Source organism: Salvelinus alpinus, chromosome 16 (genome assembly GCF_045679555.1).
Source record: "Salvelinus alpinus chromosome 16, SLU_Salpinus.1, whole genome shotgun sequence".
Lineage (NCBI taxonomy): Eukaryota > Metazoa > Chordata > Actinopteri > Salmoniformes > Salmonidae > Salvelinus > Salvelinus alpinus.
The window spans coordinates 9,134,215-9,160,330 of record NC_092101.1 but is presented as its reverse complement, the minus strand read 5'-3'; the positions used below and the strand labels follow the sequence as shown (position 1 = coordinate 9,160,330).

Below are 26,116 nucleotides of genomic sequence, written 5' to 3'. Positions count from 1 at the left end.
AAACTAAAAAACTAAAATAATTCTATCCACTTTAATTAAGAAGATTATGTTTCTGAGGTTTGTCAGATGTTATTTCAATCTTAGTGTTCTGTGGACTTCTGACCAAACTCATTTGAGATCATGACTTAGGTCTTTTTAGCTTCTACACTGATGTTGCTGACTGCTCTCCCAGAGATGTTTGCCTGATCTCGCCCTCTGGAGCTGGAAACCACATCTCACAGATGAGCTGCTGTCTCGTTCCAGACGTTTCCACTGGAATAGGAGAGGCATCATCGCATCACTCATCTGTTTGACTCATTCTATTTACTCTGTCTCAGTAAGAGCTCTAGGGCTTGCCCAATGTTGCTTTTCTATGTCATCAATTTCTGTCTGACACAAGCCGACCTGCCCCGGCCAATGGAAAGTGTTTAGTAAGATTAAAGCTGCTATATAATTTAATCAACTTCTTAATATCAAAGATTAACCTCAAATGATAAACCCCATTGAAATCCATGATTAATCTCCTAGTCAGTCTCCTTGTAAATGTGCATTGGGTGAGTTTGCACCCCGAGTTTGCACCCCGCGTCACCCCGATTTTGCACCGCCACCTCTTCACTTACATGTTAAACCTTTTCCCCCCAAGGCTCAGCAGTCCGTTTATATAAAAAGCTACTTAATGCAAACATCATGTTAGACACTTAGGATCTCTTAGGGGGTTATACTGTTGGCAGTTACAGGAGCGAGCTGGGTTTAACAAGTACGGACCAGAGCTGAAGTCGGGTGCACAGTGGGGGAACCGGAGACCGACAGATACATGAACACAGAATGTGACTGGAGTGGTATGTGCGTGCGTGCGTTTCTGTGTGTGTATACGTGTATGTGCACCAGTGTGTACACAACACTATATGTGCTTCTGATTGGAAGTAGAAGAAAAACATATCTGACTGAGCCGAGCTTTGAAACAGAGCTTAATCCCACGCGGGGGGGGGGGGGGGGGGGCTCATTGGGGCTGCAGCCAACATGGAAAAGCAAAACAATCTCACTCTAGTAAGAACCAGGTCATTAGTGTCCTAGCTGGCCTGACGTTTATGGCCTTTCCCCCAGCTCTGCGCTGTACTCAGCATTTACGACAGAGCCACGGCCCATCGAGAGAAGCTATGCCATATAACTGATTTGCTGGCATTCTCAGGATCGACATAGAATGGACGCGTAGGCTCACAAGGCTCCCATTTAAAGGTACACGCAACAGGAAGCAATTCTTATATATCACTTTGAGTTTTTGACAAGAATATTTGGGAGAAACGTCTGGCCTTGGCCCCAGTATGGGCTCTAGGCTGAGTCATAGGATTGGGGAAGGGGAGCTGGGTAGTTTTTCGTTGTTCTTTTTCAATCTGTTTATTTCACTTTTGCCCTTAAAAACTCAGCGTGCAGCATATGTGGACTAATACTGATCAAAAGCCATATCAGCCTCTTTGAGCTTGTATCGACAGTGATCTAATAGGGTTGCGTTTCAAATTGAAATGAAGTTAGGCAGCTCTGAGCCTCTGACAGCCAGGTGCTGAGTAGCTGGCTCCGAGCACGGCAGCGGCGGCCAATTGGAAAATGCTTTGCAGAATTTATCTGCACCCTTTTCCCTTGACAAATTATTGTATTATTCCCGCACAGTTGGTTTTCATTTAGTCTTTTGGCTATTGGCTACTGATTAGGTTAAGAGCATGTGGGCCATTCCCCTTGTTGTACAGCTCGTACATACCCTAACTGGGGCTAGTCAAATCAAAAACATTCAATCTGACCAAAACATGCAATGTTACCGACGTAAATGCCTTGCGTTCTGAAGAACAAACAGAAAACTACTCCTGTAAACAAAAGTCAATCATGACAGCATTTATCAATCACAACTACAGTACAACACCCACAATCCACCAGGCCCTCTATGGCATGACATTGGCATTGACTGTCAAACTAGGCGACCAGACCTGAAGACCTAGCCTCCTGTAAGGTCATCCCCCCCACTGTCACTACATACCCTTAATTACATTACAGACCTGTGCCTCATGTATACACAGGGCAGACGGCCTGTGTAACTGCCTAACTGGCCTGCCACAGATGGGAAGAGAAGATAGGATCTGGGAGTTACTCACCACCGCCGCCTTCCCTTGTCTGCATGCCTGCTCTGCTGCACTCTCCCTGACCTGGGACTCACTACACCGGGCCTAGGCCACTAATATTTTACAAATGCTAGGAGTCTCCACGACCGGGCCCTCTCAGATGCCTTAGTCAAAACAGTTGTGAACGCTTGGCGCTCCTGAACGAGTGTATGCATAGCTGCTTGAGACAGGGCCTAATTCAAACAGTGGCTAACTAACAAATACCTGCTGCTTTGCTCGGCAGCGTTACCCAGGCTCATTGGGAACGATCCATCGAGTTTGACAGTGTGTTTGTTGTTCCCGTGGGGGGAACACATAGGCCTACTGTGTCGCAGTGGGTTCAGAGATGGTTGGAGAGTCGATGCCTGAGATTGAGACATCGAAGGTGCGTAGTTCGATATATAGCCCTGGCTCAAGAGGATTTGAATTTTTTTGCATTTTGAAACAACTACGGTGATTCGGAAAGACTAAATGTGGATCTAAGTGTTGACTGTGTCTTGAGATGACTGCGACAACTCATGACAACTCTAATACCAGCCCTCAACCGTGTGGCTAACATTTCCCTTAACTGATATAGATAGAATCAGTGGATTACATGGCAGCTTGCTTGACACTTGACATCGAACGAAACTCCACATGCACTGTAATCCCAAAGTCAATGGATCGCCTAATTTTCCCGAGAGATTACATGACAGCGACTTCCTACGACAATCTACAATATAATTAAGACAAACTTTTTATCGGAAGATGTGGGTTTAGAATTAGATGATAAAATACAGACATTTTTGTCTCGTCTAAGGTTTCATTGTTGCCTCTCTCCGTCTCTTGAAGAAAAGCCCCTTATGGTTTCTTAGATGGACATGTTTCACATTCCACATGAGTAGAATGCTGCCAACCACACATCTTTCATCTTTAAGAGGACTCGTATTCTATGTCTTTTCATACGCTCTCTTTGTTTACATGGGGTTAGCCACATCTTCAGAATACTCAGTGTCCTAATCATCTCCATACAGTTTAGGCTCCTCTAGCAACCTGGTCTTAAAGCATTTCGTATTATTCTGTACGTAAATCCGAGACACTCTATTTAGTATTATATGTTACGTTTTGTATGGTATGTAATCATTTCTAGAAGTCCATCACCCATTTCGTATGATATGTTACAAATTACAATTTGTATTATGTGTTACAAATTTGCAAAACATACAACATGTTGCAAATTTGCAAAATGTAGGATATGTTATTCAGCTAGGTGGCTAATGTTAGGGCTAAGCTTAAGGTTACGTTTAGGAGTTTGGTTAAAGGATTAAGGTTAGGGTCAGGAGAAGGGTTAGCTAAACCGGTTAAGGTTAGGGTTAGTTGAAGGGTTAGCTAAAGGGGTTAAGGTTAGGGTTAGGGGAAGGGTTAGCTAAGTAGTTACAGAGTAGCTAAAAATAAGTAAGTAGTTGAAAAGTTGCTATTAGCTAAAATGCTAAAGTTGTCTGTGATGAGATTCGAACTCGTGACCAATCACTCTACTTTCGTTTTTGCCTTAAGTAACTAACTGTCTTATGTAATCATACCAAACGTAACATATCATGGAGTGGATGGAGTGTAAATGGAGTGTCTCGGATTTACGTACAGAATAATACGAAAATGCTGTGACACCAGGTTGCCTCTACAGGCACAAACAGAGTAGAGCTGTTTTAGGAGATTTGCGAAGCCAATGCTCAACACTTTGAATAAAGCATAACTGTTTACACTTGAAGTTGATTGCCTCTATAGAATTGACAGAATATTCTAATTACATTTGGAGTATAGCTCTATTAAACTGGGCATAAGCATTACAAGTAAAACAGGCTGTTCTGTGCATAAAAAAAAAAAAATTGTCCCTTCAATTGGTTTTGGAAGAAATCTGAGGCGAAGAGTGGAATTATTAAAGTCTTTAGAGTTTGTTTTATTTATCAAATTCATCTGTCATGTTTTTTTTGTTCTTTGTTATTTTGATGCACATAGTGATATCTGATTACAAATCATTCACATGGTGTATTGGTTTCCAACTAAACTACAAGCATGTGTCTCTATATGTGTAAATGTTTCAGGGGTTTGGGTGTACTTTATTCTGGGAACAATAAATCTTTTGTGATTTGTAGAATAACAATCATTATTGTTTTCTGCATTTTGCTTTGGATTCCAACTAGCAACAAGCTGGGACTATAAACTAAACGGGACAATGAACTATGTATTTAATAAGTGCATATTTTGAAAGCAGGTTAGCCTAGCCAGAGCCATATCCCTGTAAAGCAAAGTGGTCTGGAGAAGGGTGTAATCAAAGAAACGTTTCGTGTTTACCCTGAAAACCGCAATTTGAGTGAAAGTCGACTCTTGTTAGCCATGTTGTAGATAGCATTAGCAGTTGATCTAAATGCCCATTTAGTTACGCAGACCTCATTTTACATGTACAGTCCTGTTACAATCCTATCATTGGACATGAAGCCCTTTCTAACCTGGCCACTGTAAAGTCTTCCACAGGCCTCATGAGCTGTGGGGCATGAAACGAGTCCAGTAAGAGAGAGAGAGAGAGAGAGAGAGAGCGCGAGAGAGGCAGAGCGTAAGGATATGTACACTCCTCGCTGCCAAGGTACACTGATTTAAGAGCACAAAACGAGTTGCACCGTAAACCCAGCATTTTTTCTCCATGTTTGTGTCAGGGATGATGTAACATGGCGAGAATTCATATTTCACATCAAATTTCGCTTTTAAGATCATTTTCTCCCTCATTTTTTATGCGTAAGGAAACAAACATTTGCATTTCAAAGTTCTTCAAATAAAAATAAATGAAAAGCAAACCCTTTTATAGGCTTGGAGTCTATATTGGAAAACAGTTCAGGGACGAAATGAATATTTTTTTTATAGTTCGTATAAAGTCCTTCTCAATGAATGCCAGGTTATGTGAAAAACTTGAGCCTCAAGCCCTTAGAGAATCCCTCCTAATTCAGCCTTTAAACATCATGGCCCATGCAGCGCCAACAACACAGATGGCAAGGACGGAGTGATTCATTTAATAAAGAAGAATGATTTCTTTATTTCTCATCATTATCGTCTACTTATGCTGCCTTTCGCCACAAAACCAATCGCAAACCGATCCAATAGCGGTTAAAGGCCAGAATTTCCTTTGTGTTTCCTCCCATCTGCACCTGGGTAGGTGAAAGCGATGGTGAATCCCAAACCACCCCCACGCCCTACCAACTCGCTCGGAGGGCCCTCTATTGTCACGTGTTGTTGACGAAACTCCGAGGGGAGGGATACTTTGATAGAGTGGCGATGGGATCAATAAACCTGGGACACACTCCTGACTTAAATGATGCAATTCATGTTCCACGTTCAAATAATTAAACAAGCATGAAATTCTAATGAACAAATCCCTCCTGTCGTTTTACAAGATATAAACCTAAGTAACAGTTAAACATTTAATTTAGGAGGTATTTCATCTGTTACACGTGTCAGGTGTTGAAATCAGACATAAACAAATGCACATGACATATAATTAGGCACACTTCTCCATTCTGTAGTACGAAATTACGTTAACTCAAAACATATCGCAGTGCATGTCGGGATAACACGTCGCTCTGAAGCCTGCAGCCTTGCTGGCTCGGTCAAAGTGGCCATCTGAGGATCTAATTAGCTCATACACCCTTGATAATTTTCACTCCCTCAGCTTTGGGACACTTGTGCAAAGGGCAGAGGCACACGTGAATGCGCAAATGGAGGGCCGAGGGGATAGGGGAAGGGGGTGATTTGGGATTCATCCCTAGGTGGCCGACAAAATGGCCGACATTCTTCTTTGCCAAGTGGTAGACTTGTTTCTATGGGAGAGTCTCAATTGGTAATTAATAATCAGTCCTCTCCGCCTTGACCTGGAAACCGATAAGTGGTCGAGTGGTTGGAGAGTCTCAATTCGTTAGTACTGTAGGCTCCTCGATAGCTTCCTTTCGCTGAGGATACTCATGAGTATCCTTTTGGTGCCTGGCGTGGAAGTGTTTGAAAATCCGCCACAGCCCCTTTGAATCAGCTGTTGTTTTCTCAAAGGAGAAAAGCATGCACACATTTAAAAATTATATGCTAATGATCTCCTTTTATCTATAAAATGTCTTGCACAACTAGCTAAATTAGTTCTTTTTATGACTTTACACATTTATTTTGGGATTCCACTTCCACCCCTGTAAATATAATTTGCCTAATGATGCACAAATAGAGAAGAGGCTCATTTCATACAAGCACATTTGTTTCCACGTTCTCTCTCTCCTCGCCGCCTCTCCTCAATTACCGTTGACTTTCTTCAAAAGTAGGCAAGAAGAGGACCGGAGGAGAGAACCAATTGAGGCAGGCAAAACCAATTGAAATTCTCTCTATGTCCTGTCAGATGAACAAATAGGTGCGGCGATTGGATGTTGAAAAGAGTGCTAAGTCAGTATTGAGACGCAGCCCAGGTTTAATCTCAGCATACTGGGACCCGATTCTCACCGCATCCGGTGGGAAGAGCGCTGTGAGAGCAAGAAGTAATAATAAAAGGCTTCTTATTACAGCCATTAAACAAGAGAAGGGAAAACACAGAGAGCTTGAATGCCTGGACATCCAAATGTTTACACAGTGACAATATATTTGCTTGTAAATTCTTTGATGGTGGCCCTGTCTTTCCCTGTGCACTGGACTGCTGTCTGAATAAATTGCTTGTATATTAACCCCTCACCATGCAAGATTGAATGTGTTTCCATAGGTGTCATTCGGTACCGTATTTTATTTTTTATTGGCCCCACGTCGGCCAACCCCCAGAAACACCAGGGTTCCTAAGTCATGCCATCATTTCTCATGTGGTGGCCCATCATGGGTCCTTCCTGAGTTTGCCGTCAGATGAGTACTGGACTCAGACTGGTGCCCCCTCCCCCTCGTCCTACTCCTGCCTGTATTGTGAGACGCTGTTTGATGTGAGATGATATATAATGTCTGTTGGACCGTCTCTCTCAGGTTACCTGCAGGGGCCGGAGGAGGCCAGGGTGTGTGAGTGTGTGGGTGTGTGTGTGTTTATGTGTGCGTGTGCATGTGCGTGTGTGTATAAGGAGCTGAGATTCAGAGCAAAAACCTTTGGTGAGAAATAACTCCCCCCACAATAAAAGAGGGGAATCGTATTACTCACTTCCTTAGGTATATGTGGTTTGAAACTCAACACAGGTTTACACAGTGGAAAAGCGCAGGGGTACTCTTTTATTTATTCTGTGGCGTTATTAAGACTTATGATACTCTTGCGCCTTCGGTCCCACTAGGGAGGTCCCAAAAGTGGAGAGTCATGAAGAAAATGTTGTCATTTTTCCCAGCAGGCCTCTTGGCCGCCTTCCCAAAAGAGAATAATATTGATTGGTTGGATTCACAACAGCCGATTTGATGTTTAACCACATCACCCAAGTGTTTGCCTGTGGGCCATTTCCTGAACTGACTGAGCAGATAGAGAAGAAGCATTGTCCAGGTACTGTACTGTGACAGTGTAACCGAGGGTATGCTGTACTGGACTGTAGGCCAACAGTACCCTCACACAACATGAAAGTGAATGGGATTAGGGCTGTGACATCTGTCTTGAGTTGTGAGATGACATTTGTTTTGAGGATAGGCTGGGGGATTTAGTTCCTATGTTTGCAGATCAGTTTACTGTACTCTCTGAAACCCGAGGGCATGGAAAATGGCGACATGAAACAATACCAATAATCAAATCAAAATACAAGCTTCCCCTCTCTGCCTCTGCTGTCAAAGCAAATTGTGCATTTACAAAAAAAATAACTCATTCCTCCCCAAAGAGAAACATTATGCGGCAAAGTCCTTCCCTAATCATCTTGATGACCCAATATAGCCTACTCATTGAGCATTCTGTCTCAACCCTAGCCGGAAACATTAAACCCAAAGCAATTACAATGCATGCTTTGAACGTATCCTAAAAAGATTCCTCATCCACTAAAACAATCATAAAACAATAGGAAGTGAAATATGATTCCGTCTCTCGTTTGCGGTGTAAACATCTGGTTTTTAATAACGAGTATCCCCTCTGAGAATAAACAGAAGGTTTATGTACTGTGTAGGTAACAAACTAATACTTTTCAAATGTATTCCATTTAAAAGCAATATAATTACCACCACTTAAATCCAACCCCTCATTTGGACCGTGGTCAGTCGGACCAGCAAGGGAATTTCCCCCTGACTCCACGTTCCTCCACGCAGTCAGCTAAACATTAGTTCATTTCTCCCTACGTCCCTTCAAACCGTTAAAAAATATACAATAATTGCTGCCAATTGATTACTTGTTTTACAGAAGTCCTATAAATCTTCCCTCATGTCAAACGGTAATCAATGGCAGACACGCGGTGAGCGGCTAGCGTAAAGAAGATCCATAAGATGTGCTCAGGCGCGTCTACTACTCTCCGGGTTACTCTCATGTTTTGCGGTCGAGTTTGGCCAATGTCGTTTAGGGGGAATTTCCTGCCATCTGTGTTCAATCGAATTCTCACAGATTTGGGCTTGCTTGTAAATATTAGAAATTGGCTGAGGCTGGGTGGACCGTAGCATGCCGCTGTGTTGCGTTGGAACACTATCACTATCAGCCAGTTGAGTTGAGTCAAACTGTGAACATGATGTTGGCTGAGGTTTGGGATCGGCTAACAAAGCTCTGTTAATCTGAACTGAGAGACAAGAGCAGGATGTGCTGCTCTGAGGGCTCAGAGTCCCAGGTCTGTGTGACAAAGAGGAAACGTTATCTGTCACAGTGTACTTTTGCGTACTGTTTGTCATACTATAGGAATGCTTAGACGCAACTCTACAACTCATGTGCTTCACAATTGTCACTTGGGATCTGTGGTACAAGTGAAGGGAACCATTATAAAGATATAAATATGAGTCAACCCGTGTTTGACAAAATAAATGTAAAGAAAATGATCAGTTTTCAGCAGGTCAGTACGGTAATTGTGACAAATAGAGCTACATGCTGATGTTTGACAACTGGATAAGATTTAACATACGTTTCACAGGGAATACAACAGTGTTTTTATATGGTTTTAGCGGGCGCAGAGAGAGACTGAGGCCTATTGTTCTAGAGGAAAGCTCTGTTTCTGCGCAAACTTTGTCTTGTTTATTTTTCACAGCAGATTTATATACAGTGGTTATTCTCATGAGCGATTGTAGAAGGGCACACACACACACACACACACACACACCACAATGCACACACGTGCATGTGCTCACACTTGAAAGTGTGCACACGCACTGAGACACACACACACACACACACACACACAACCACAACCATTAAAAATTCTAAGGCTGTGGTTGGGACACACACACACACACACACACACACACACACACACACACACACACACACACACACACACACACACACACACACACACACACACACACACACACACCAACAACCATTAAAATTCTAAACACATTTCAAATCATCTCCAACAGTAAAATCCAAGATGGTTTGTCCACGTGGAAGCAAGTGGAAATATTACTATTCAAATGAAATTCAAATTTAAAGTGAAATGTTAAGTGTTGTTTTTTTGTGAAGCAGCAGGGTGTGGTGATGCTTTTGACACTGGTCAGACCCGCCACACTCCTCCATCACTACATCACTCTGTCACTATTTACTGCAGCTGCCTTCCCTAACAGGCGGACCTCTTGTTTGGCTTTGAACCGCGTCCTGACCAAACCTGGGTTCAAATACTCTTTGAAATCATTTCTGGGCTAAATTGAGCTTGCCTGGCCCAATCGAACAAATGGAATAGCCTTAAAAGGGCAAGCTCCTACTGTTTGCCAGATCTAAGCAGGCTAGCGCAAACGCTAAAAGTATTTGCAAGATGTCAAGTAGTATTTGAATCCAGGTTTGACCCTAGCTTGGCTTAGTCCTGGCTCTGTGTCGCTCACCTCGTAAAGGCGTCTGTCACCCGGCCAGCGGCTCCTGTCATGTCTGGTTCTCAGTGCCATCACAAAAACACACACACACACACACACACACACACACACACACACACACACACACACACACACACACACACACACACACACACACACACACACACACACACACACACACACACACACACACACACACACACACACACACAGACAGACAGACAGCACATCCTCTGTGCTGTGGCTGCAGACAGATGGAGACCTGGTTGTGAGTAGTGAGTGACATGACCTCGGTTGACTTAGCTTAGCTACTAAGACTCAGACTAAGACTTTTCGAGTTTAGATACTGTCTGGCTGGATAGATTCACATTGACTGAAGTCATTCAGTTTGAGGATAGCTGGACGGTTGAACTTGGATTTGGGATAATGGTTACATTCCCTTGTGTTGGCAAGAGGACACATGGCTTCCTAGAGTGGACCATCTGAGTACAGAGACTCAGGGAGATCCTTACTACGAGAAGCTGGTTTTGGGGACAGTGGACTTGACAGACAGATGGAGGATGGAGGTACTGTCAAGGTGTCTTGCATGCCGTTCACAAGTTTCAATTAATAGCTAACGGTGTATGAGCCTCAGTTACTCACCTGAACACTTGTACTGATATTAGATCGCATCCCAAAATGGCACCCTATTCCCTACGTAGTGCACTACTTTTGACCAAGGCCCATAGCGCTCTGGTCGAAAGTGGTGCACTGTATAAGGAATAGGGTGCGATTTGGGACGTAGAGCCTGCTGTGTTGATGAAGATGTGGAGCAGTCCGGTATATCTGGTATAGCTGCCCATGGACAGGTTACACACTGAACACACATCTCACCCTTATCACATGACACGCACCCACATGTCCCCTGTGTGGGGAGACTACTGGGCACCAACAGTGACATTGTGTGACCACCAGGTGGTGACATGCACAAGTGTAAAGTTGTAATTACAACAAAGGAGAACAACAGAGAACTGTGATTGGCTGTGGGCTGGTAGAGGAGAGCCCTGTCATTGGTGATGGAGTTTAATCAGGACTGGCCACTCAGTTTATAAGAGCACTAATGGATATGTAATTTGGGTGTGGCTTGGGGTTGGGGGGATGTGGGAGGGTAAGGTTGTGTGTCCCTGTACGTGCGTGTGCGTGCGTGTGCGTGTGTGTGTGTGCGTGCGTGCCTGTGTGTGTGTGTATGAAACTGCAGCCTTTTGTAATGTTTTCTCCAGTATGTGGGCTTTGATTTACAGTGACCTCTTGTGTTGTCCGGCCATGCGGTGAACTCATTGGGTTGTGGTAGGGATGAGGATGCAATCATTGGGCTGCAGGCTGCGGGCTAGAGTCTGGGGGCTGGAGCCTGACGACTGGGGACTGGAGATTGGGGGCTGGAGCCTGGGGACTGGAGTCTGGGGGATGGAGCCTGGGGACTGGGGACTGGAGTTTGGGGGCTGGAGCCTGGGGACTGGAGTCTGGGGGATGGAGCCTGGGGACTGGGGACTGGGGGATGGAGCCTGGGGACTGGAGTCTGGGGACTGGAGCCTGGGGACTGGAGTCTGGGGACTGGAGCCTGGGGACGCGGTGGTGCGTTTACTGGCGGCTGTTTGTTTGTTTTCAGACTGCGGTCAGCCCTGCTCTGTTTAGAAAAGCTGGTGTCTGTTTCCTCTGTAATGCTGGGGACCCATTCATTCATCTGACCACTGTTATATCAATCTGCCTCTGGACACTACCAATTCTAATGGCCACAGACTGCTAAGGAGAACTCTGTTAGGGAAGCATTGTAATGCATTTTAGGGTAAAAAGGATCCAGCATTTTCTAGATGACATGTAACTGAAAGAGAACCTATCAATTTGACTAGTCATTACACTATGCAGTGAATGCGGTGATTGGACAACATACTTTACACAGAGTTTGTATATTCTTGACAAGTCATTACACCTTGCAGGGGAATGCAGTGATTGGACAAAAGACTTTACACAGAGTTTGGAAATGTTTGAAAATTCATTACACTATGCAGTGAATGCGGTGATTGGACAACATACTTTACACAGAGTTTGGAAATGTTTGATGAGTCATTACACTATGCAGTGAATGCGGTGATTGGACAACAGACTTTACACAGAGTTTGTATATTCTTGACAAGTCATTACACTTTGCAGGGGAATGCAGGGATTGGACAAAATACTTTACACAGAGTTTTTAAATGTTTGATGAGTCAAAACACTATGCGGTGAATGCGGTGATTGGACAAAAGACTTTACACAGAGTTTGGAGTTGTTTGACTATTCATTACACCATGCAGGGGAATGCAGTGATTGGAAAACAGACTTTACACAGAGTTTGCAGATGTTTGACTATTCATTACACCATGCGTGGGAATACAATGATTGGACAACATACTTTACACAAAGTTTGAAAATGTTTGTCTATTCATTACACTTGGCAGGGGAATGCGGTGAATTGACAACAGACTTTACACAGAGTTTTGAGATTTTTGACTATTCATTACACCATGCAGGGGAATGCAGTGATTGGACAACAGACTTTACACAGAGTTTGTCTATTCTTGACAAGTCATTACACCATGCAGGGGAATGCAGTGATTGGACAACAGACTTAACACAGAGTTTGAAAATGTTTGTCTATTCATTACACCATGCGGTGAATGCGGTGATTGGACAAATGACTTTACACAGTGTTTGGAGATTTTTGACTATTTATTACACCATGCAGGGGAATGTAGAGATTGGACAAATTACTTTACACAGTGTTTGTAGACTTTTGACTATTTATTACACCATGCAGGGGAATGCAGTGATTGGACAATAGACTATACACAGAGTTTGGTGATTTTTGACTAGTCATTACACCATGCAGGGGAATGCAGAGATTGGACAAATGACTTTACACAGTGTTTGGAGATATTTGACTATTTATTACACCATGAAGGGGAATGCAGTGATTGAACAGCAACATTTACACAGAGTTTGCAGATGTTTGACTAGTCAATACACCATAAAGGGGAATGCAGTGATTGGACAACAGACTTTACATAGAGTTTGGTGATTTTTGACTAGTCATTACACCATGCAGGGGAATGCAGTGATTGGACAACAGACTTTACACAGAGTTTGTCTATTCTTGACAAGTCATTACACCATGCGGTGAATGCGATGATTGGATAAATGACTTTACACAGTGTTTGGAGATTTTTTACTATTTATTACACCATGCAGGGGAATGCAGAGATTGGACAACAGACTTTACACAGAGTTTGGAAATGTTTGATGGGTCATTACACTATGCGGTGAATTCAGTGATTGGACAACATACTTTACACAGAGTTTGGAGATTTTTGACTATTTATTACACCATGAAGGGGAATGCAGTGATTGAACAGCAACATTTACACTGAGTTTGGCGATGTTTGACTAGTCATTACACCATGCAAGGGAATGCAATGATTGAAAAACATACTTTACACAGAGTTTGCAGATGTTTGACTAGTCATTACACCATGCAGGGGAATGCGGTGAATGGACAACAGACTTTACACAGTGTTTTGAGATGTTTGACTCTTCATTACACCATGCAGGGGAATGCAGTGATTGGACAACAGACTTTACACAGAGTTTGGAGTTGTTTGACTATTCATTACACCATGCAGGGGAATGCAGTGATTGGAAAACAGACTTTACACAGAGTTTGCAGATGTTTGACTAGTCATTACACCATGCGGTGAATGCGGTGATTGGACAACAGACTTTACACAGAGTTTTGAGATGTTTGACTCTTCATTACACCATGCGTGGGAATACAATGATTGGACAACATACTTTACACAAAGTTTGAAAATGTTTGTCTATTCATTACACTTGGCAGGGGAATGCGGTGAATTGACAACAGACTTTACACAGAGTTTTGAGATTTTTGACTATTCATTACACCATGCAGGGGAATGCAGTGATTGGACAACAGACTTTACACAGAGTTTGTCTATTCTTGACAAGTCATTACACTATGCAGGGGAATGCAGTGATTGGACAACAGACTTAACACAGAGTTTGAAAATGTTTGTCTATTCATTACACGATGCGGTGAATGCGGTGATTGGACAAATGACTTTACACAGTGTTTGGAGATTTTTGACTATTTATTACACCATGCAGGGGAATGTAGAGATTGGACAAATTACTTTACACAGAGTTTGGTGATTTTTGACTAGTCATTACACCATGCAGGGGAATGCAGAGATTGGACAAATGACTTTACACAGTGTTTGGAGATATTTGACTATTTATTACACCATGAAGGGGAATGCAGTGATTGAAAAACATACTTTACACAGAGTTTGCAGATGTTTGACTAGTCAATACACCATGCAGGGGAATGCGGTGATTGGACAACAGACTTTACATAGAGTTTGGTGATTTTTGACTAGTCATTACACCATGCAGGGGAATGCAGTGATTGGACAACAGACTTTACACAGAGTTTGTCTATTCTTGACAAGTCATTACACCATGCGGTGAATGCGATGATTGGATAAATGACTTTACACAGTGTTTGGAGATTTTTTACTATTTATTACACCATGCAGGGGAATGCAGAGATTGGACAACAGACTTTACACAGAGTTTGGAAATGTTTGATGGGTCATTACACTATGCGGTGAATTCAGTGATTGGACAACATACTTTACACAGAGTTTGGAGATTTTTGACTATTTATTACACCCTGAAGGGGAATGCAGTGATTGAACAGCAACATTTACACTGAGTTTGGCGATGTTTGACTAGTCATTACACCATGCAAGGGAATGCAGTGATTGAAAAACATACTTTACACAGAGTTTGCAGATGTTTGACTAGTCAATACACCATGCAGGGGAATGCGGTGATTGGACAACACATTTTACAAAGAGTTTGGAAATGTTTGATGAGTCATTACACTATGCGGTGAATGCGGGGATTGGACAACATACTTTACACAGAGTTTGGAGATGTTTGACTATTCATTACACCATGCAGGGGAATGCAGTGATTGAACAGCAACATTTACACTGAGTTTGGCGATGTTTGACTAGTCATTACACCATGCAAGGGAATGCAGTGATTGAAAAACATACTTTACACAGAGTTTGCAGATGTTTGACTAGTCAATACACCATGCAGGGGAATGCGGTGATTGGACAACATACTTTACACAGAGTTTGGAAATGATTGATGAGTCATTACACTATGCGGTGAATGCGGGGATTGGACAACATACTTTACACAGAGTTTGGAGATGTTTGACTATTCATTACACCATGCAGGGGAATGCAGTGATTGGACAACACATTTTACAAAGAGTTTGGAAATGTTTGATGAGTCATTACACTATGCGGTGAATGCGGGGATTGGACAACATACTTTACACAGAGTTTGGAGATGTTTGACTATTCATTACACCATGCAGGGGAATGCAGTGTTTGGACAACTGACTTTACACAGTGTTTGGAGATTTTTGACTATTTATTACACCATGCAGGGGACTGCAGTGATTGAACAGCAACATTTACACTGAGTTTGGCGATGTTTGACTAGTCATTACACCATGCAGGGGAATGCGGTGATTGGACAACATACTTTACACAGAGTTTGGAGATGTTTGACTATTCATTACACCATGCAGTGATTGGACAACACATTTTACAAAGAGTTTGGAGATGTTTGATGAGTCATTACACTATGCGGTGAATGCGGTGATTGGACAACAGACTTTACACAGAGTTTGGAGATTTTTTACTATTCATTACACCATGCAGGGGAATGCAGTGATTGGACAACTGACTTTACACAGTTTAGCGATGTTTGACTATTAATTACACCATGCAGGGGAATGCAGGGATTGGACAACTGACTTTACACAGAGTTGGAGATGTTTGACTAGTCATTACACCATGCAGGGGAATGCAGTGATTGGACAACAGACTTTACACAGAGTTTGTCTATTCTTGACAAGTCATTACACCATGCGGTGAATGCGGTGATTGGACAAATGACTTTACACAGTGTTTGGAGATTTTTTACTATTTATTACACCATGCAGGGGAATGCAGAGATTGGACAACAGACTTTACACTGAGTTTGGCGATGTTTGACTAGTCATTACACCATGCAAGGGAATGCAGTGATTGAAAAACATACTTTACACAGAGTTTGCAGATGTTTGACTAGTCATTACACCATGCAGGGGAATGCGGTGATTGGACAACATACTTTACACAGAGTTTGCAGATGTTTGACTAGTCATTACACCATGCAGGGGAATGCAGTGATTGAAAAACATACTTTACACAGAGTTTGCAGATGTTTGACTAGTCATTACACCATGCAGGGGAATGCAGTGATTGGACAACACATTTTACAAAGAGTTTGGAGATGTTTGATGAGTCATTACACTATGCGGTGAATGCGGTGATTGGACAACAGACTTTACACAGAGTTTGGAGATTTTTTACTATTCATTACACCATGCAGGGGAATGCAGTGATTGGACAACTGACTTTACACAGTTTAGCGATGTTTGACTATTCATTACACCATGCAGGGGAATGCAGGGATTGGACAACTGACTTTACACAGAGTTGGAGATGTTTGACTAGTCATTACACCATGCAGGGGAATGCAGTGATTGGACAACAGACTTTACACAGAGTTTGTCTATTCTTGACAAGTCATTACACCATGCGGTGAATGCGGTGATTGGACAAATGACTTTACACAGTGTTTGGAGATTTTTTACTATTTATTACACCATGCAGGGGAATGCAGAGATTGGACAACAGACTTTACACAGAGTTTGGAAATGTTTGATGGGTCATTACACTATGCGGTGAATTCAGTGATTGGACAACATACTTTACACAGAGTTTGCAGATGTTTGACTAGTCATTACACCATGCAGGGGAATGCAGTGATTGGACAACACATTTTACAAAGAGTTTGGAGATGTTTGATGAGTCATTACACTATGCGGTGAATGCGGTGATTGGACAACAGACTTTACACAGAGTTTGGAGATTTTTTACTATTCATTACACCATGCAGGGGAATGCAGTGATTGGACAACTGACTTTACACAGTTTAGCGATGTTTGACTATTCATTACACCATGCAGGGGAATGCAGGGATTGGACAACTGACTTTACACAGAGTTGGAGATGTTTGACTAGTCATTACACCATGCAGGGGAATGCAGTGATTGGACAACAGACTTTACACAGAGTTTGTCTATTCTTGACAAGTCATTACACCATGCGGTGAATGCGGTGATTGGACAAATGACTTTACACAGTGTTTGGAGATTTTTTACTATTTATTACACCATGCAGGGGAATGCAGAGATTGGACAACAGACTTTACACAGAGTTTGGAAATGTTTGATGGGTCATTACACTATGCGGTGAATTCAGTGATTGGACAACATACTTTACACAGAGTTTGGAGATTTTTGACTAGTCATTACATCTTGCAGGGGAATGCAGTGATTGGACAACAGACTTTACACAGAGTTTGGAGATGTTTGACTCTTCATTACACCATTCAGGGGAATGCAGTGATTGGACAACAGACTTAACACAGAGTTTGAAAATGTTTGTCTATTCATTACACCATGCGGTGAAGGCGGTGATTGGACAAATGACTTTACACAGTGTTTGGAGATTTTTGACTATTTATTACACCATGCAGGGGAATGCAGAGATTGGAAAAATGACTTTACACAGAGTTTGGCGATGTTTGACTAGTCTTTACACTTTGCTGGGGAATGCAGTGATTGGACAACAGACTTTACACAGAGTTTGGAAATGTTAGATGGGTCATTACACTTTTGTGGTGAATTCGGTGATTGGACAACATACTTTAAACAGAGTTTGGCGATGTTTGACTATTCTTTACACCATGCTAGGGAATGCAGTGATTGGACAACTGACTTTACACAGAGTTTGGAGATTTTTGGCTAGTCATTACACCATGCTGGAGTATGCAGTGATTGGACAACAGACTTAACACAGAGTTTGAAAATGTTTGTCTATTCATTACACCATGCGGTGAAGGCGGTGATTGGACAAATGACTTTAAACAGAGTTTGGCGATGTTTGACTATTCTTTACACCATGCTAGGGAATGCAGTGATTGGACAACAGACTTTACACAGAGTTTGGAGATGTTTGAATAGTCGTTACACCTTGCAGGGGAATGCAGTGATTGGACAATAGACTTTACACAGAGTTTGTAGATGTTTGACGAGTCATTACACCATGCAGGGGAATGCAGTGATTGGACAACAAACTTTACACAGAGTTTGGAGATGTTTGACTAGTCATTACACCATGCAGGGCAATGCAGTGATTGGACAACAGACTTTACATGGAGTTTGGAGATGTTTGACTAGTCATTACACCATGCAGGGGAATGCAGTGATTGGACAACAGACTTTACATGGAGTTTGGAGATGTTTGACTCTTCATTACACCATTCAGGGGAATGCAGAGATTGGAAAAATGACTTTACACAGAGTTTGGCGATGTTTGACTAGTCTTTACACTTTGCTGGGGAATGCAGTGATTGGACAACAGACTTTACACAGAGTTTGGAAATGTTAGATGGGTCATTACACTTTGTGGTGAATTCGGTGATTGGACAACTGACTTTACACAGAGTTTGCGACTTTTGACTATTTATTACACCATGCAGGGGAATGCAGTGATTGGACAACAGACTTTACAGAGTTTGGAGATGTTTGACTAGTCATTACACTATGCAGGGGAATGCAGTGATTGGACAACATACTTTACACAGAGTTTGGAGATGTTTCACTATTTATTAATCCATGCTGGGGAATGCAGTGATTGAACAGCATTGTTTACACAGAGTTTGGATATTTTTGACTAGTCATTACATCTTGCAGGGGAATGCAGTGATTGGACAACAGACTTTACACAGAGTTTGTCTATTTTGAATAGTCATTACACCATGCAGGCGAATGCAGTGATTGGACAACATACTTTACACAGAGTTTGGAAATGTTTGATGAGTCATTACACTATAAGGTGAATGCGGTGATGGGACAACAGACTTTTCACAGAGTTTTGCGATTTTTGACTATTCATTTCACCGTGCAGGGGAATGGAGTGATTTGACAACTGACTTTACACAGAGTTTGGAAATGTTGTATTGGTCATTACACTTTGTGGTGAATTCGGTGATTGGACAACTGACTTTACACAGAGTTTGCGACTTTTGACTATTTATTACACCATGCAGGGGAATGCAGTGATTGGACAACAGACTTAACACAGAGTTTGAAAATGTTTGTCTATTCATTACACCATGCGGTGAATGCGGTGATTGGACAAATGACTTTACACAGTGATTGGAGATTTTTGACTATTTATTACACCATGCAGGGGAATGTAGAGATTGGACAAATTACTTTACACAGTGTTTGTAGACTTTTGACTATTTATTACACCATGCAGGGGAATGCAGAGATTGGACAAATGACTTTACACAGAGTTTGGAGATGTTTGACTAGTCATTACACCATGCAGGGGAATGCAGTGATTGGACAATAGACTATACACAGAGTTTGGTGATTTTTGACTAGTCATTACACCATGCAGGGGAATGCAGAGATTGGACAAATGACTTTACACAGTGTTTGGAGATATTTGACTATTTATTACACCATGCAGGGGAATGCAGTGATTGAACAGCAACATTTACACTGAGTTTGAAGATGTTTGACTAGTCATTACACCATGCAAGGGAATGCAGTGATTGAAAAACATACTTTACACAGAGTTTGCAGATGTTTGACTAGTCAATACACCATGCAGGGGAATGCGGTGATTGGACAACATACTTTACACAGAGTTGGAGATGTTTGACTAGTCATTACACCATAAAGGGGAATGCAGTGATTGGACAACAGACTTTACATAGAGTTTGGTGATTTTTGACTAGTCATTACACCATGCAGGGGAATGCAGTGATTGGACAACAGACTTTACACAGAGTTTGTCTATTCTTGACAAGTCATTACACCATGCGGTGAATGCGATGATTGGATAAATGACTTTACACAGTGTTTGGAGATTTTTTACTATTTATTACACCATGCAGGGGAATGCAGAGATTGGACAACAGACTTTACACAGAGTTTGGAAATGTTTGATGGGTCATTACACTATGCGGTGAATTCAGTGATTGGACAACATACTTTACACAGAGTTTGGAGATTTTTGACTATTTATTACACCATGAAGGGGAATGCAGTGATTGAACAGCAACATTTACACTGAGTTTGGCGATGTTTGACTAGTCATTACACCATGCAAGGGAATGCAGTGATTGAAAAACATACTTTACACAGAGTTTGCAGATGTTTGACTAGTCAATACACCATGCAGGGGAATGCGGTGATTGGACAACACATTTTACAAAGAGTTTGGAAATGTTTGATGAGTCATTACACTATGCGGTGAATGCGGGGATTGGACAACATACTTTACACAGAGTTTGGAGATGTTTGACTATTCATTACACCATGCAGGGGAATGCAGTGATTGGACAACACATTTTACAAAGAGTTTGGAAATGTTTGATGAGTCATTACACTATGCGGTGAATGCGGGGATTGGACAACATACTTTACACAGAGTTTGGAGATGTTTGACTATTCATTACACCATGCAGGGGAATGCAGTGTTTGCACAACTGACTTTACACAGTGTTTGGAGATTTTTGACTATTTATTACACCATGCAGGGGAATGCAGTGATTGAACAGCAACATTTACACTGAGTTTGGCGATGTTTGACTAGTCATTACACCATGCAAGGGAATGCAGTGATTGAAAAACATACTTTACACAGAGTTTGCAGATGTTTGACTAGTCAATACACCATGCAGGGGAATGCGGTGATTGGACAACATACTTTACACAGAGTTTGGAAATGATTGATGAGTCATTACACTATGCGGTGAATGTGGGGATTGGACAACATACTTTACACAGAGTTTGGAGATGTTTGACTATTCATTACACCATGCAGGGGAATGCAGTGATTGGACAACTGACTTTACACAGTGTTTGGAGATTTTTGACTATTTATTACACCATGCAGGGGAATGCAGTGATTGAACAGCAACATTTACACTGAGTTTGGCGATGTTTGACTAGTCATTACACCATGCAAGGGAATGCAGTGATTGAAAAACATACTTTACACAGAGTTTGCAGATGCTTGACTAGTCAATACACCATGCAGGGGAATGCGGTGATTGGACAACATACTTTACACAGAGTTTGGAAATGATTGATGAGTCATTACACTATGCGGTGAATGCGGGGATTGGACAACAGACTTTACACAGAGTTTGGAGATGTTTGACTATTCATTACACCATGCAGGGGAATGCAGTGTTTGCACAACTGACTTTACACAGTGTTTGGAGATTTTTGACTATTCATTACACCATGCAGTGATTGGACAACACATTTTACAAAGAGTTTGGAGATGTTTGATGAGTCATTACACTATGCGGTGAATGCGGTGATTGGACAACAGACTTTACACAGAGTTTGGAGATTTTTTACTATTCATTACACCATGCAGGGGAATGCAGTGATTGGACAACTGACTTTACACAGTTTAGCGATGTTTGACTATTCATTACACCATGCAGGGGAATGCAGGGATTGGACAACTGACTTTACACAGAGTTGGAGATGTTTGACTAGTCATTACACCATGCAGGGGAATGCAGTGATTGGACAACAGACTTTACACAGAGTTTGTCTATTCTTGACAAGTCATTACACCATGCGGTGAATGCGGTGATTGGACAAATGACTTTACACAGTGTTTGGAGATTTTTTACTATTTATTACACCATGCAGGGGAATGCAGAGATTGGACAACAGACTTTACACAGAGTTTGGAAATGTTTGATGGGTCATTACACTATGCGGTGAATTCAGTGATTGGACAACATACTTTACACAGAGTTTGGAGATTTTTGACTAGTCATTACACCATGCAGGGGTATGCAGTGATTGGACAGCAACATTTACACAGAGTTTGGTGATTTTTGACAAGTCATTACATCTTGCAGGGGAATGCAGTGATTGGACAACAGACTTTACACAGAGTTTGGAGATGTTTGAATAGTCGTTACACCTTGCAGGGGAATGCAGTGATTGGACAACAAACTTTACACAGAGTTTGGAGATGTTTGACTAGTCATTACACCATGCAGGGCAATGCAGTGATTGGACAACAAATTTTACATGGAGTTTGGAGATGTTTGACTAGTCATTACACCATGCAGGGGAATGCAGTGATTGGACAACAGACTTTACATGGAGTTTGGAGATGTTTGACTCTTCATTACACCATTCAGGGGAATGCAGTGATTGGACAACAGACTTAACACAGAGTTTGAAAATGTTTGTCTATTCATTACACCATGCGGTGAAGGCGGTGATTGGACAAATGACTTTACACAGTGTTTGGAGATTTTTGACTATTTATTACACCATGCAGGGGAATGCAGAGATTGGAAAAATGACTTTACACAGAGTTTGGCGATGTTTGACTAGTCTTTACACTTTGCTGGGGAATGCAGTGATTGGACAACAGACTTTACACAGAGTTTGGAAATGTTAGATGGGTCATTACACTTTTGTGGTGAATTCGGTGATTGGACAACATACTTTAAACAGAGTTTGGCGATGTTTGACTATTCTTTACACCATGCTAGGGAATGCAGTGATTGGACAACTGACTTTACACAGAGTTTGGAGATTTTTGGCTAGTCATTACACCATGCTGGAGTATGCAGTGATTGGACAACAGACTTAACACAGAGTTTGAAAATGTTTGTCTATTCATTACACCATGCGGTGAAGGCGGTGATTGGACAAATGACTTTAAACAGAGTTTGGCGATGTTTGACTATTCTTTACACCATGCTAGGGAATGCAGTGATTGGACAACTGACTTTACACAGAGTTTGGCGATTTTTGACTATTCATTACACCATGCTAGGGAATGCAGTGATTGGACAACAGACTTAACACAGAGTTTGAAAATGTTTGACTATTCATTAATCCATGCAGGGGAAGGCAGTAATTGAACAGCAAAGTTTACACAGAGTTTGGATATTTTTGACTATTTATTACACCATACAGTGGGGAATGCAGTGATTGGACAAATGACTCTACACAGTGTTTGGAGATTTTTGACTATTTATTACACCATGCAGGTGTCACGTTCCTGACCTGTTTTCTGTTATTTTTGTATGTGTTAGTCGGTCAGGGCGTGAGTTTGGGTGGGCAGTCTATGTTATGTGTTTCTATGTTGGTTTAGGGGTGACCTGATATGGTTCTCAATTAGAGGCAGGTGGTTTACGTTTCCTCTGATTGAGAGCCATATTAAGGTAGGTGGTTTCACATTGTTTGTTGTAGGTGGTTGTCTCCTGTGTCTGTGTTTGTTTGCACCACACGGGACTGTTTCGTTTGTTCGTTCGGTTTATGTAGTCTGTTCCTGTTTCATGCGTTCTTCGTGTCATGTAAGTTCTTATGTTCAGGTCAGTCTACGTCGTTTGTTGTTTTGTAGTTTGTTAAAGTGTTTTCGTGTTTTTCCGTCTTACTTTAATAAACTTATTATGTCATTTCACCACGCTGCAAATTGGTTCTCTGATCCATGCTCCTCCTCGTCAGAAGTCCGTTACAGCAGGGGAATGCAGAGATTGGAAAAATGACTTTACACAGAGTTTGGCGATGTTTGACTAGTCTTTACACTTTGCTGGGGAATGCAGTGATTGGACAACAGACTTTACACAGAGTTTGGAAATGTTAGATGGGTCATTACACTTTGTGGTGAATTCGGTGATTGGACAACTGACTTTACACAGAGTTTGCGACTTTTGACTATTTATTACACCATGCAGGGGAATGCAGTGATTGGACAACAGATTTTACAGAGTTTGGAGATGTTTGACTAGTCATTACACTATGCAGGGGAATGCAGTGATTGGACAACATACTTTACACAGAGTTTGGAGATGTTTCACTATTTATTAATCCATGCTGGGGAATGCAGTGATTGAACAGCATTGTTTACACAGAGTTTGGATATTTTTGACTAGTCATTACATCTTGCAGGGGAATGCAGTGATTGGACAACAGACTTTACACAGAGTTTGTCTATTTTGAATAGTCATTACACCATGCAGGGGAATGCAGTGTTTGGACGAGAGATTTTACAAAGAGTTTGGATATGTTTGACGAGTCATTACACCATGCAGGGGAATGCAGTGATTGGACAACAGACTTAACACACCGTTTTGAGATGATTGACTATTCATTACACGATGCAGGGGAATGCAGTGATTGGACAACAGACTTTACACATAGTTTGGAAATGTTTTACGAGTTATTGCCCCATGCAGGGGAATGCAGTGATTGCACAACAGACTTTACACAGAGTTTGGAAATGTTTCACGAGTCATTACACCATGCAAGGGATTGCAGTGATTCGACAACAGATTTTACACTTAGTTTGGAGATGTGTGACGAGTCATTACACCATGCAGGGGAATGCAGTGATTGGACAACAGACTTTACACAGAGTTTGAAAATCTTTGTCTATTCATTACACCATGCGGTGAATGCGGTGATTGGACAACAGACTTTACACAGAGTTTTGAGATTTTTGACTATTCATTACACCATGCAGGGGAATGCAGTGATTTGACAACTGATTTTACACAGAGTTTGGCGATGTTTGACTAGTCATTACACTATGCAGGGGAATGCAGTGATTGGACAACAGACTTTACACATAGTTTGGAAATGTTTGATGGGTCATTACACTATGCAGTGAATTCAGTGATTGGACAACATACTTTACACAGAGTTTGGTGATGTTTGACTAGTCATTACACCATGCAGGGCAATGCAGTGGTTGGACAAAATACTTTACACAGAGTTTGTAGATGTTTGACTCTTCATTACACTATGCAGGGGAATGCAGTGATTGGACAACAGACTTTACACAGAGTTTGGAGATTTTTGACTAGTCGTTACACCATGCGGTGAATGCGGTGATTGGACAACAGACTTTACACAGAGTTTGGAGATGTTTCACTGTTTATTAATCCATGCAGGGGAATGCAGTGATTGAACAGCATTGTTTACACAGAGTTTGGATATTTTTGGCTAATCATTACACCATGCTGGGGTATGCAGTGATTGGACAACAGACTTAACACAGAGTTTGAAAATGTTTGTCTATTCATTACACCATGCGGTGAAGGCGGTGATTGGACAAATGGCTTTACACAGTGTTTGGAGATTTTTGACTATTTATTACACCATGCAGTGGAATGCAGTGATTGGACAACAGACTTTACACAGAGTTTGGAAATGTTAGATGGGTCATTACACTTTGTGGTGAATTCGGTGATTGGACAACATACTTTACACAGAGTTTGGCGATGTTTGACTATTGTTTACACCATGCAGGGGAATGCAGTGATTGGACAACTGACTTTACACAGAGTTTGGCAATTTTGACTATTCATTACACCATGCCAGGGAATGCAGTGATTGGACAACAAAATGTACACAGAGTTTGGAGATGTTTGACTAGTCGTTACACCATGCGGTGAATGCGGTGATTGGACAACAGACTTTACACAGTGTTTGGAGATTTTTGACTATTTATTACACCATGCAGGGGAATGCAGATATTGGACAACAGACTTTACACAGAGTTTGGAGATTTTTGACTAGTCATTACACCATGCAGGGGAATGCAGTGATTGTACAACAGACCTTACACAGAGTTTGGAAATGTTTGAATATTAATTACACCATGCAGGGGAATGCATTGATTGGACAATAGACTTTACAAAGTGTTTGGATATGTTTGATGAGTCATTACACCATGCGGTGAATGGGGTGATTG

The 26,116-nt window shown here is 41.8% G+C and overlaps 1 protein-coding gene across 2 annotated transcripts in view; it reads left to right on the top strand.

Annotated features, from left to right (window-relative positions):
* Positions 1–26,116, top strand: part of LOC139540733 (zinc finger protein GLIS1-like) — a 246,306-nt gene that overhangs the window by 16,215 nt on the left and 203,975 nt on the right. The window lies entirely within an intron of this gene.